The 12,500-nt window shown below is 56.1% G+C and overlaps 1 non-coding gene across 1 annotated transcript in view; it reads right to left on the minus strand.

The window, feature by feature from the left end:
* Positions 1-1,721, minus strand: part of LOC124579129 — a 1,910-nt gene extending 189 nt beyond the window's left edge. The window contains exon 1 of the ribosomal RNA XR_006972857.1: positions 1-1,721. This exon is cut by the window's left edge and continues 189 nt beyond it. This is a non-coding gene — a ribosomal RNA (small subunit ribosomal RNA).
* Positions 1,722-12,500: the final 10,779 nt, after the last annotated feature.

Genomic DNA, 12,500 nt, shown 5'->3' on the forward strand with positions numbered 1-12,500 from the left:
TAATCAACGCGAGCTTATGACTCGCGCTTACTGGGAATTCCTCGTTCATGGGGAACAATTGCAAGCCCCAATCCCTAGCACGAAGGAGGTTCAGCGGGTTACCCCGACCTTTCGGCCTAGGAAGACACGCTGATTCCTTCAGTGTAGCGCGCGTGCGGCCCAGAACATCTAAGGGCATCACAGACCTGTTATTGCTCAATCTCGTGCGGCTAGAAGCCGCCTGTCCCTCTAAGAAGAAAAGTAATCGCTGACAGCACGAAGGATGTCACGCGACTAGTTAGCAGGCTAGAGTCTCGTTCGTTATCGGAATTAACCAGACAAATCGCTCCACCAACTAAGAACGGCCATGCACCACCACCCACCGAATCAAGAAAGAGCTATCAATCTGTCAATCCTTCCGGTGTCCGGGCCTGGTGAGGTTTCCCGTGTTGAGTCAAATTAAGCCGCAGGCTCCACTCCTGGTGGTGCCCTTCCGTCAATTCCTTTAAGTTTCAGCTTTGCAACCATACTTCCCCCGGAACCCAAAAGCTTTGGTTTCCCGGAGGCTGCCCGCCGAGTCATCGGAGGAACTGCGGCGGATCGCTGGCTGGCATCGTTTATGGTTAGAACTAGGGCGGTATCTGATCGCCTTCGAACCTCTAACTTTCGTTCTTGATTAATGAAAACATACTTGGCAAATGCTTTCGCTTCTGTTCGTCTTGCGACGATCCAAGAATTTCACCTCTAACGTCGCAATACGAATGCCCCCGCCTGTCCCTATTAATCATTACCTCGGGTTCCGAAAACCAACAAAATAGAACCGAGGTCCTATTCCATTATTCCATGCACACAGTATTCAGGCGGGCTTGCCTGCTTTAAGCACTCTAATTTGTTCAAAGTAAACGTGCCGGCCCACCGAGACACTCACTCAAGAGCACCCTGGTAGGATTGCAACGGGGTCCGCCTCGGGACGCACGAGCACGCACGAGGCGCGTCGCACGCCTTCGGCTCGCCCCACCGGCAGGACGTCCCACGATACATGCCAGTTAAACACCGACGGGCGGTGAACCAACAGCGTGGGACACAAATCCAACTACGAGCTTTTTAACCGCAACAACTTTAATATACGCTATTGGAGCTGGAATTACCGCGGCTGCTGGCACCAGACTTGCCCTCCAATAGATACTCGTTAAAGGATTTAAAGTGTACTCATTCCGATTACGGGGCCTCGGATGAGTCCCGTATCGTTATTTTTCGTCACTACCTCCCCGTGCCGGGAGTGGGTAATTTGCGCGCCTGCTGCCTTCCTTGGATGTGGTAGCCGTTTCTCAGGCTCCCTCTCCGGAATCGAACCCTGATTCCCCGTTACCCGTTACAACCATGGTAGGCGCAGAACCTACCATCGACAGTTGATAAGGCAGACATTTGAAAGATGCGTCGCCGGTACGAGGACCGTGCGATCAGCCCAAAGTTATTCAGAGTCACCAAGGCAAACGGACCGGACGAGCCGACCGATTGGTTTTGATCTAATAAAAGCGTCCCTTCCATCTCTGGTCGGGACTCTGTTTGCATGTATTAGCTCTAGAATTACCACAGTTATCCAAGTAACGTGGGTACGATCTAAGGAACCATAACTGATTTAATGAGCCATTCGCGGTTTCACCTTAATGCGGCTTGTACTGAGACATGCATGGCTTAATCTTTGAGACAAGCATATGACTACTGGCAGGATCAACCAGGGAGCTGCGTCAACTAGAGCTGAGCAGCCGGCCGCCCGGGAGTGTGTCCCGGGGGCCCGCGCGAACACGCAAGCGTCCGCTCAATTATTCTGCAAACAGGAGGAGGCTGAGCTCCCCTGCACAATACACCTCGAAACCCTCTCAGGTCCCGGCGGCGCGCAGCGCCGTCCTAAGTACTTGGTCGGGTTCGAGAGAGGCGCAATCGCCCGGAGTTTGGCGAGTAGACGCTTTAGGTGCGACCACCCGTGCTCCCAACTGAGCTTGCCGCTGCCGACAGAGGCCCGGGAGCGTGCTGTCGTGGCATTGCCGGCGGGAGACAACACGCGCCACCTACGGTGACCGGCAGCTCCAACGCCAGCGCCACAGAAGGACAAAAGCCCCACTTGGGTGCCGAAGCGAACTCTCCCAGCACAGCGCACGCGCCAACACGTCCGCACAGCTGCGATACAAACCACCTGCGAGAACCGCAGAGGCGACCGAGCAGCAGACGGCGTCGCGGCGCCGAGCGCCGGGCGGCGGCGCATCCTCAGCGCACACAGTCCTCAATCGGACCAGCACACTGCAGATGTCCACCGCGCTTCGCACCGGGCCCGCGAGGACCTCTTTTGGCCGCACGGCGCCGCGTGCAGGGTGCGCCGGCGCGCAGCTGCGCCGCCTGCCGCCTCCGTCGGCCGGCGCGCCTGCCACTGGCCGCCCCCACCAGCCGGCTGTAGCGCGTGCGCCCACGCACCGCGCGGCCAGCACGCCGGGAGGCCCCCCCTCACCGGCCGGGGACGGTCCCACCCAGCCACCGCCGCGTATCGCTTCACACCCAGATGCCATTCACGTTCGTGGGCATGGTGGGTATCGCTGGAACAACCGGTTGGTAGCTCAACCGATCGTCGCCATCACTGATTCACCTCTAGCGAGAACAACCGCACCACAACGGTTTACCAGTTGTTCATTTGCATAACGTCACCAGCAAACGTAGGCGTCCATCGCCATTTGCAAATTCAACGATTGTTGCATGCCTGTGTCAGGTGTCACGACACACTATGTCTGCCCACATACACGCAACAACATGTGCACGCTTCGCGAACACGTGGAAGGTGGCCCCCGTACGTATGCGATGTCCATTGCGCGAACGACTGTCAACCGGCCTCTGTCGCATGTCGCAGATGTGGAACGCAGTGCACCATGCTATCACGGTGTGTGAGAAGAGACGACTACGTCTGACAACACGCGCCACTACATCAACAGACGGCTCATGCTGATCGCCATCCAGGGCATACCACACTGCAATCCAGCTCTTATAGGGAGACGACACGTAGCTGAGTGCACAACATTTGGACCGCATGGTTCGCCGTTGTTGGCGCAGTCGTTGTACGGTCACATGTACCACGATGTATCATTCAGTACATGAGGACCAATGTGCAGTACAGTGTGTGATTTGGACGTACAACATCAGCGGACAGTTGACACAGGCCGTACCACAGCGTAGGCTAAGTGCTTCGCACATGCGAATGCCAATGAACAACTGCAAATGCCAATGAACAACTGCAAAGGGCATTGAGCATGTACGTCCTGCTGCCATCCACATTACAGTGTATAGCTGCAAGGTGTTTAACATGAAGCGATACACTGGGGACCGGGCAGTGCGAGTAGCAAACTATATTGCGGGGGTTGCAGTTAGGCAACACTACACTAATTTAACGCGTCGTATGACAATTACAGAGCAGGTTAAGGCCCAACGTGTGTTGGGTTAAGGCCCAACGTGTGTTGGGTTAAGGCCCAACGTGTGTTGGGTTAAGGCCCAACGTGTGTTGGGTTAAGGCCCAACGTGTGTTGGGTTAAGGCCCAACGTGTGTTGGGTTAAGGCCCAACGTGTGTTGGGTTAAGGCCCAACGTGTGTTGGGTTAAGGCCCAACGTGTGTTGGGTTAAGGCCCAACGTGTGTTGGGTTAAGGCCCAACGTGTGTTGGGTTAAGGCCCAACGTGTGTTGGGTTAAGGCCCAACGTGTGTTGGGTTAAGGCCCAACGTGTGTTGGGTTACGTTAAGGGGCAATGTGGGTTACGTTAAGGGGCAATGTGGGTTACGTTAAGGGGCAATGTGGGTTACGTTACGGCGCAATATAGGTTACGTTACGGCGCAATATAGGTTACGTTAAGGCGCAATAGCGGTTACGTTAAGGCGCAATACAGGTTACGTTAAGGCGCAATACAGGTTACGTTAAGGCGCAATACAGGTTACGTTAAGGCGCAATACAGGTTACGTTAAGGCGCAATACAGGTTACGTTAAGGCGCAATACAGGTTACGTTAAGGCGCAATACAGGTTACGTTAAGGCGCAATACAGGTTACGTTAAGGCGCAATGCAGGTTACGTTAAGGCGCAATGCAGGTTACGTTAAGGCGCAATACAGGTTACGTTAAGGCGCAATACAGGTTACGTTAAGGCGCAATACAGGTTACGTTAAGGCGCAATACAGGTTACGTTAAGGCGCAATACAGGTTACGTTAAGGCGCAATACAGGTTACGTTAAGGCGCAATACAGGTTACGTTAAGGCGCAATACAGGTTACGTTAAGGCGCAATACAGGTTACGTTAAGGCGCAATACAGGTTACGTTAAGGCGCAATACAGGTTACGTTAAGGCGCAATACAGGTTACGTTAAGGCGCAATACAGGTTACGTTAAGGCGCAATACAGGTTACGTTAAGGCGCAATACAGGTTACGTTAAGGCGCAATACAGGTTACGTTAAGGCGCAATACAGGTTACGTTAAGGCGCAATACAGGTTACGTTAAGGCGCAATACAGGTTACGTTAAGGCGCAATACAGGTTACGTTAAGGCGCAATACAGGTTACGTTAAGGCGCAATACAGGTTAGGTTAAGGCGCAATACAGGTTAGGTTAAGGTACGACATAGGTTAGGTTAAGGTACGACATAGGTTAGGTTAAGGTACGACATAGGTTAGGTTAAGGTACGACATAGGTTAGGTTAAGGTACGACATAGGTTAGGTTAAGGTACGACATAGGTTAGGTTAAGGTACGACATAGGTTAGGTTAAGGTACGACATAGGTTAGGTTAAGGTACGACATAGGTTAGGTTAAGGTACGACATAGGTTAGGTTAAGGTACGACATAGGTTAGGTTAAGGTACGACATAGGTTAGGTTAAGGTACGACATAGGTTAGGTTAAGGTACGACATAGGTTAGGTTAAGGTACGACATAGGTTAGGTTAAGGTACGACATAGGTTAGGTTAAGGTACGACATAGGTTAGGTTAAGGTACGACATAGGTTAGGTTAAGGTACGACATAGGTTAGGTTAAGGTACGACATAGGTTAGGTTAAGGTACGACATAGGTTAGGTTAAGGTACGACATAGGTTAGGTTAAGGTACGACATAGGTTAGGTTAAGGTACGACATAGGTTAGGTTAAGGTACGACATAGGTTAGGTTAAGGTACGACATAGGTTAGGTTAAGGTACGACATAGGTTAGGTTAAGGTACGACATAGGTTAGGTTAAGGTACGACATAGGTTAGGTTAAGGTACGACATAGGTTAGGTTAAGGTACGACATAGGTTAGGTTAAGGTACGACATAGGTTAGGTTAAGGTACGACATAGGTTAGGTTAAGGTACGACATAGGTTAGGTTACGGTACGACATAGGTTAGGTTACGGTACGACATAGGTTAGGTTACGGTACGACATAGGTTAGGTTACGGTACGACATAGGTTAGGTTACGGTACGACATAGGTTAGGTTACGGTACGACATAGGTTAGGTTACGGTACGACATAGGTTAGGTTACGGTACGACATAGGTTAGGTTACGGTACGACATAGGTTAGGTTACGGTACGACATAGGTTAGGTTACGGTACGATATAGGTTAGGTTACGGTACGATATAGGTTAGGTTAAGGTACACATTGTTGTAAGGAAAGGTTTAATGGGGGGCGGGGCGGGGCGGCCGGTTTGTTGATTGTGATTATAGTAAGTGGATGCCTGCGGCATCATCTGATTTGCCACGTCAGGATGCACCTTTGGCTCATGACAGGCGGCGCTCTCATTCCATGCTTGTGGCAGACCTGTGTCTTTCATTCCTGCCATTGTTTGTGTGCTGTGAGAGGAGGCAGTATTGTGATGTTGGGTGCACCCCTGTGTAGGACATGTGTGGGTGTTGGTGGCTTGGCTGAGCAATGGTGGTTGTCGGGTGGGTGGGATATTCTGTTTTCTGAGTGGACCTCCCAGTCTGGTTATGACAGTGTGGATTGTCTAATGTGGCGGAGAGGATGCACTGGGTGTTGTTCCATGCTGGTGCTTACATATTGTCTGTGTGCGTGTTACAGGCAGAGAGTAGTGCGTGATAAGGGTGTGTGGCTGACGTGTGGTTGTGATTGTGAGCAGAGTCTTTCAGCATGTATACGGACAGTTGTATACATTATCTGTATTCTGATGGCTCTATCTATTACTAATCAGCGCCGTGTATACGTTTAATCCGGTTCCAGTCGAAACTGTTGTATCTCTGTACATTAGTGACACGGCGAGCCCGCTATGTAGTTACTCGTCTCGGCAGCTTCCACCGGTGTATGGCAAATGATTATAAGGAATCAGTCTAGTCGTCAATACCGATGGTGTGACGTCACATGTCTGGGGTGGGGGACGCTGCGCCCTTCCGGTGGGTCATGGCCTAGAAAGACTCTTCCCACGCAGGGGGGCGTGGACTGTCATTGACTCTTCCAGGTAATATACTTGCCGTACGTTCTTGCGACTGCGAGTGCAACGCTCACCGGTACCGACATGGATGGAGCGCCTCCTAGCTGACCGCTCAGCATCGGCATTCGTACAGAGAGCAACGCGGTCGCGTCTCTAGCTCGTAACTGGTACAGCCCGCAGCTCATGTATAGGGACAGCGGGAATGTCGCATATTGGAGATAACTCTTTTTTTTTTTTTTTACTTTATTGTTATTTTAAAACCTGTACAATTCAGGTAGGCTGGCAGCGGCACACTACGCCGCTCTTCAGCCATAGCGTTTTACAAGAGTATAAAACATGGTGAATGACAATGAACAAAGTGACGGGCAAAAGAGAGAGGTCACAGAGACATAAAAAACACGGAGTCGTTCACATGTGATGATAACAACACTGAAAACACGTCGGCACGGCGCACAAAACACTGATGAGTCCGACGGCACAAGTGAACGTAGGAGTGGGACGGCGGACACCAAAAAACACAATACGACGTCACACACACAAGACACAAAAGGCGACGATCTCCGGCGCGCGAATGTTCACTATACGTGTGCGAGTCCGGGGACCTGCCAAGAGAGGAGGAGGAGGAAGGGGAGTGGGAGAGTGAGAGGGGAGAGCAGAGATGCCACGGGCAGGGGAGATAGGGGGGAGGGAGGAAGGGGGAGAGGAAGCCCGGGGGAAGAGGGGGAAGGGAGGGGACAGGGAGACGGAAAAAGAAGGGAAGAGAAGAGAAGGGAGGGAGGGTGCCGAAAGGAAAGGACACGGGAAGTGGGGGCGGGGCAGGGTCAAAGTTGATAGGAGGGGTAGATGGAGGGGACGAGGACATCATCAGGGAGAGGGAGCTGGCGGAAGCCACCTTGGGAGAGGGTATGGAGGGTGGAGAGATGGAGACCGGGTGGGACGTGAGAATACAGGCGCGGCAGCGGGCGGGGGTGGGAGAGGATTGGGGAAATGAGCGGGTGAGGAGGATCAAGTTTACGTGAGGTGTACAGGATACGTAGCCTTTCAAGGAAAAGGAGGAGGTGGGGGAAGGGGATGAGATCATACAGGATCCGCGTGGGGGAGGGGAGACGGATGCGATAGGCAAGGCGGAGAGCATGGCGTTCAAGGATTTGGAGGGATTTATAGAAGGTAGGGGGGGCGGAGATCCAGGCTGGATGGGCGTAACAAAGGATAGGGCGGATGAGGGATTTATAGGTGTGGAGGATTGTGGAGGGGTCCAGACCCCACGTGCGGCCGGAAAGGAGCTTGAGGAGACGGAGTCTGGAACGTGCCTTGGCTTGGATTGTCTGGAGATGGGGAGTCCAGGAGAGGCGACGGTCGAGGGTGACGCCAAGGTACTTAAGGGTGGGAGTGAGGGCGATAGGACGGCCATAGACGGTGAGATAGAAATCAAGGAGGCGGAAGGAAGGGGTGGTTTTGCCTACAATGATCGCCTGGGTTTTGGAGGGATTGACCTTGAGCAACCACTGGTTGCACCAAGCGGTGAACCGGTCAAGATGGGATTGGAGAAGGCGTTGGGAGCGTTGCAGGGTGGGGGCAAGGGCGAGGAAGGCGGTGTCATCGGCAAACTGGAGGAGGTGGACGGGGGGCGACGGCGGCGGCATGTCCGCCGTGTACAAAAGGTACAGAAGGGGGGAGAGGACGGAGCCTTGGGGCACACCGGCGGAGGGGAAAAAGGTGTAGGAATCGGTGTTATGGATGGTGACATAGGAAGGACGGCGGGAGAGAAAGGAACCGATCAGACGGACGTAGTTAATGGGAAGGGCAAAGGTTTGGAGCTTGAAGAGGAGACCGGAATGCCAGACGCGGTCATAAGCGCGTTCGAGGTCAAGGGAGAGGAAGATGGCGGAGCGACGGGAATTAAGCTGTTCGGAAAGGAGATGAGTGAGGTGAAGGAGAAGATCGTCGGAAGAGAAGGATGGCCGAAAGCCACACTGGGTGACGGGAAGGAGGCGGTGCTGGCGGAGATGTTGGTGGATGCGGCGGGTGAGGATAGATTCCAGGACCTTGCTGAAGACCGAGGTAAGGCTGATGGGACGGTAGGAGGAGACGGCGGACGGCGGTTTGCCAGGTTTAAGGAACATGAGGATACGGGAGGTTTTCCACAGGTCGGGGTAGTAACCGGTGGACAGGACTACATTGTAGAGCCTGGCCAGGGTGGAGAGGAAAGAGACAGGAGCTTCACGAAGGTGACGGTAGGTGGCACGATCGTGACCAGGAGCGGTGTTGCGTTTTGTGCGGAGTGTAGCAATGAGATCCTGTGTAGTGATAGGGGCATTGAGTTCCGTGTGTGTAATGTTGTCCAAGTACTGGAAGCCAGGAGCGAGGGGAGGGGAAGAGGTGTCAGTTCGATCGCGGATATCTGGGAAGAGGGAGTAATCGAACTGGGGATCATCTGGGACGGAAAATACATCGGAGAGGTAGGAGGCAAAGTGATTGGCCTTACTAAGGGAGTCAGGGAAAGGGTGATCATCATGGAGAAGAGGATAATAGGGGGAGGGTTTAGTTCCGGTAAGGCGACGGAAGGCCGACCAGAACTTGGACGAGTTGATTGGTAGGGTTGCATTTAAACGGGTGCATGTCTGTCGCCAGTCCCGGCGTTTCTTAGCCGCGAGCAAATTACGAACGTGTCGCTGGAGTTGCCGGTGGCGTCGTAGTGTGTCCGGGTCACGCGTGCGGAGGAAGGCACGGTAGAGACGACGGGATTCACGGAGGAGGAGAACGGCCTGTGGGGGTAAGGTAGGACGGTGGGGGTTGATGGCGACAGTAGGAACGTGGGCCTCCACGGCCTCAGACAAGGTCCGCTGGAGAAAGGAGGCGGCATGGGTGACATCGTCAGGGTGGTGGTAGGTGAGAGGGTGGCTATCGACCTGGGTGGAAAGGGTATCCCGGTAGGCATTCCAGTCGGCTCGGGAATAGTCGTGGACATACTTAGGGGGAGGGTCAGTACGAGGGTCGGGGCGAGGGCGGCGACCGTCTGAAACGGTGAGGAGGACAGGGAGATGGTCGCTACCAATAGGCTCCAGGACATCCACCGTTATGCGGCCAAGGAGGTTAGGGGAGGAGAGGATAACATCAGGAGTGGAGTTGGATTCAGGACGGGTATGCCGGGGGATGGGGACGAGGTCACCTTGAAGGGTGGAGAGGAACCGATGCCATCGCCGTAACTGGGCAGCGGAACGACTATGGATGTTGAGGTCGGCGGCGATCACGTAGGAGGAAAAGGTACGATCGACGTGGGAGAGGAAGTCGAAGGGAATAGGAGCGTTGGGGCGGACATAGATGGTGGCGCAGGTAACGGTAAGGCCGGGGAAGAAGAGACTAAGGATCAGGTGTTCGGTGGGGTCGGGAAGGAGAGGTTGGAGCCGAACGGGGATCTGGCGGTGGTGACCAATGGCAACTCCGCCACGTGCAATCGGGAGGGGATTATCGGAGCGGTGGAGGAGGTAGGGCGAAGTGTGGACGGTGTGGTGGGGTTGCAGGAAGGTTTCATTGAGGAGGAAGGCATCCACGCGGTGGGTGGCAAGGGTGTGCAGGAACACGTTTTTGTTGGCGGGAAGGGAGCGGATGTTGTTGAAAAGGATACGTTGCTGTCGCGCCATGACTGGGATTTAAACGAGGGTGTCAAGACGGGAGAAGGTGAAATGGGCCTGGTTGTTGGAGTAGGTGGCGTACATCTTGAGTTGGAAGACGGAACGGGCAGCAAGGGAGATCTGCTGGAGGGTGTGAGGGCGCTGGAAGGGATGAACATTCTGGAGGACGATGGTGAGGAACCTGATGATGTCCTCAGCGGTGGGTGGGGGACGAAGGGAATTGCCAGGAGGGGTGGGGGCGTCCAGAGGACGGACAGGGACGGTGAGTTCAGGAGTGGTTGGAGGGGGTCGGGCTTTACACTTTTGGGAGTAGGTGGGATGAGGGAGATTGCAGGTATTACAGGAGGGAGGGGATTGGAGGTTAGGGCACTGCCGGAGGAAGTGCGCCTGCCGACAATGCGGGCAGGTGGGGGCCTCGCGGCACTCAGCTGTGGGGTGCGCATTATAGCGCAGACACCTCTGGCAGCGCAGGGATTGAGGAGGGGAACGGGAAGGGTCGACCTTGTACCGCTGGTGGAAGAGGAGGGCACCCTCCTTCAGGAGACGGTCAATGGAGGGGGCGTCCTCAGAGAAAACCCGCATAAGGCGGGTGGGGCCGGCCGAGTTGAAAATGCGGCGGACCGCACGCACCTCCAGCGTGGGATGGGCCTGGAGCTCCGCCAACACCTCCTCCTCCGTGATCGACGGACTGAGCCGCGTAATCACGGCGGTGAGGGTCGGCGGGCGACGCGGGGGTTGCGGTTGGCGGGTAGGAGATGGAGAAGGAGCAGGGGTAAGGGAGGCGTTGGGACCAAAACGGGTGATGGGGAGACGGGAGAGGATGTCAGTATGGAGGGTTGGGCTGGGGGAGGAGATGAGAACAGAATCGCGGCGAGGAGTGAGGAGGGAGATGGGGGCACCAGGACAATGCTGGCGAAGGAAGAGGGTGAGGTTCCGGGCTTCAAGGAGAGAGGGATCAGGACGGGAGAGGAGGTAGCGGTAGGAGGAAGGGGGAGAGGAGGAGGATGAGGGGGCAGGGACAGGCGGGGAGACTTCCATGGCATCATGGGTGGGGGAAGGAGGACGAGGCGCAGCCTTTTTGGAAGCAGAGGAAGCAGGGGTGCCACCGGGGCGCTTGACGGCGGTGGAGGAGGTGTGGGGGATGGGAACAACGGGAATGTGGCGGGGAGGGGCAGGTCCCGGGGCTGGAGTCGGCGCCGGAGATGGTGACGGTGAAGGCGACGGCGACGACGACGATGACGATGACGGTGGGAGTGGCGGCGGTGATGGCGAAGGTGACGGGGAGAGCTGGGCGTGGGCAGTGGCCCGACGGGCCACCACCCGAGCCGGAGCTGCAGTGACAGGCTGGGGGAGTGGGGGGAAGGGATCAGAACGAGAGGAGCGGGAGGAAGAAGCGGGAGAGGGGGCGACAAAGATAGAGGGTGAAGGGACAGTGAGGAGAGGTGGAATGGAAGGAGGGAGGTGGGACTGGGCACACCAAGTTATAGTGGTGGAGGCGGCGGAAGGGGAGGTATAGACAATGGCGGTGGTGGTAGTAGTGACAGTGGTGGTGGGGGCGGACATGACGGGAGAGAGAAACAAGAACGGACAGAACGAAGAGGAGAGGACAGAAACCGGGGACAGACAAAGACGAAGACGGATGAAGACGAAGACGGCCGTAGACCAGGGTCAGGACGGCGGCGATGGTGGCGACCAGGCGGCACCGGATGGCGGCGGCGGCGGCGGCGGCGGCGGCGGCGGCGGGCACCGGCGGCGGCGGCGGCGGCGGCGGCGGCGGCGAGCACCGGCAGGCGGCGGCGGCGGCGGCGGCGGCGGCGGCGGCGGCGGCGGCGGCGAGCACCGGCAGGCGGCGACCACCGGCAGGCGGCGACCACCGGCAGGCGGCGACCAGGCGTGGGCGGCGAGCACCGGCAGGCGGCGACCAGGCGGGGGCAGCGAGCCCCGGAAGGCGGCGGCGGCGGCGGCGGCGGCGGCTGCAAGGACCGGAAGGCGGCGACCAAGCGGCGGCGGCGGCAAACAGACGACACGGCAGGGATCTTCCACGTCGAAGGCGCACCCTGAGAGTAGCCCAGGCAGTGAAACTCTTCGATGAAGAAGAGAGGGAATCCAACCCTCGAATGAGATAACTCTTCATGAAACGCATGTTATAGGGGTGGATTGCACATTGCGACTGCGGGAAAAGTCCGCCGTTCATCCGCTGGAGTTGCGAGTTGGGCGGTTGGAGTGGGGCGCAGGTGGAGTGATTGCCGGTCCACGATTTCGTGCGGCAGAGGCGCTGGCGTTGGGGTGCTGTGGTCGACAGAGGACGCAGGCTTTGTGGGTGGGGTCGAAAGATGGGCACTGTGGGCCCATCGATGTCTTGGTCGGCTTGGCGTCTCATAGATGGCGGTATCGTCGTTGCAGGACGTCATGCCGCGGGAGACCTACAGATGGCGCTGTGTTTTGTGGT

The sequence above is a fragment of the Schistocerca americana genome, unplaced genomic scaffold, assembly GCF_021461395.2.
Source record: "Schistocerca americana isolate TAMUIC-IGC-003095 unplaced genomic scaffold, iqSchAmer2.1 HiC_scaffold_296, whole genome shotgun sequence".
NCBI classification, from domain to species: domain Eukaryota; kingdom Metazoa; phylum Arthropoda; class Insecta; order Orthoptera; family Acrididae; genus Schistocerca; species Schistocerca americana.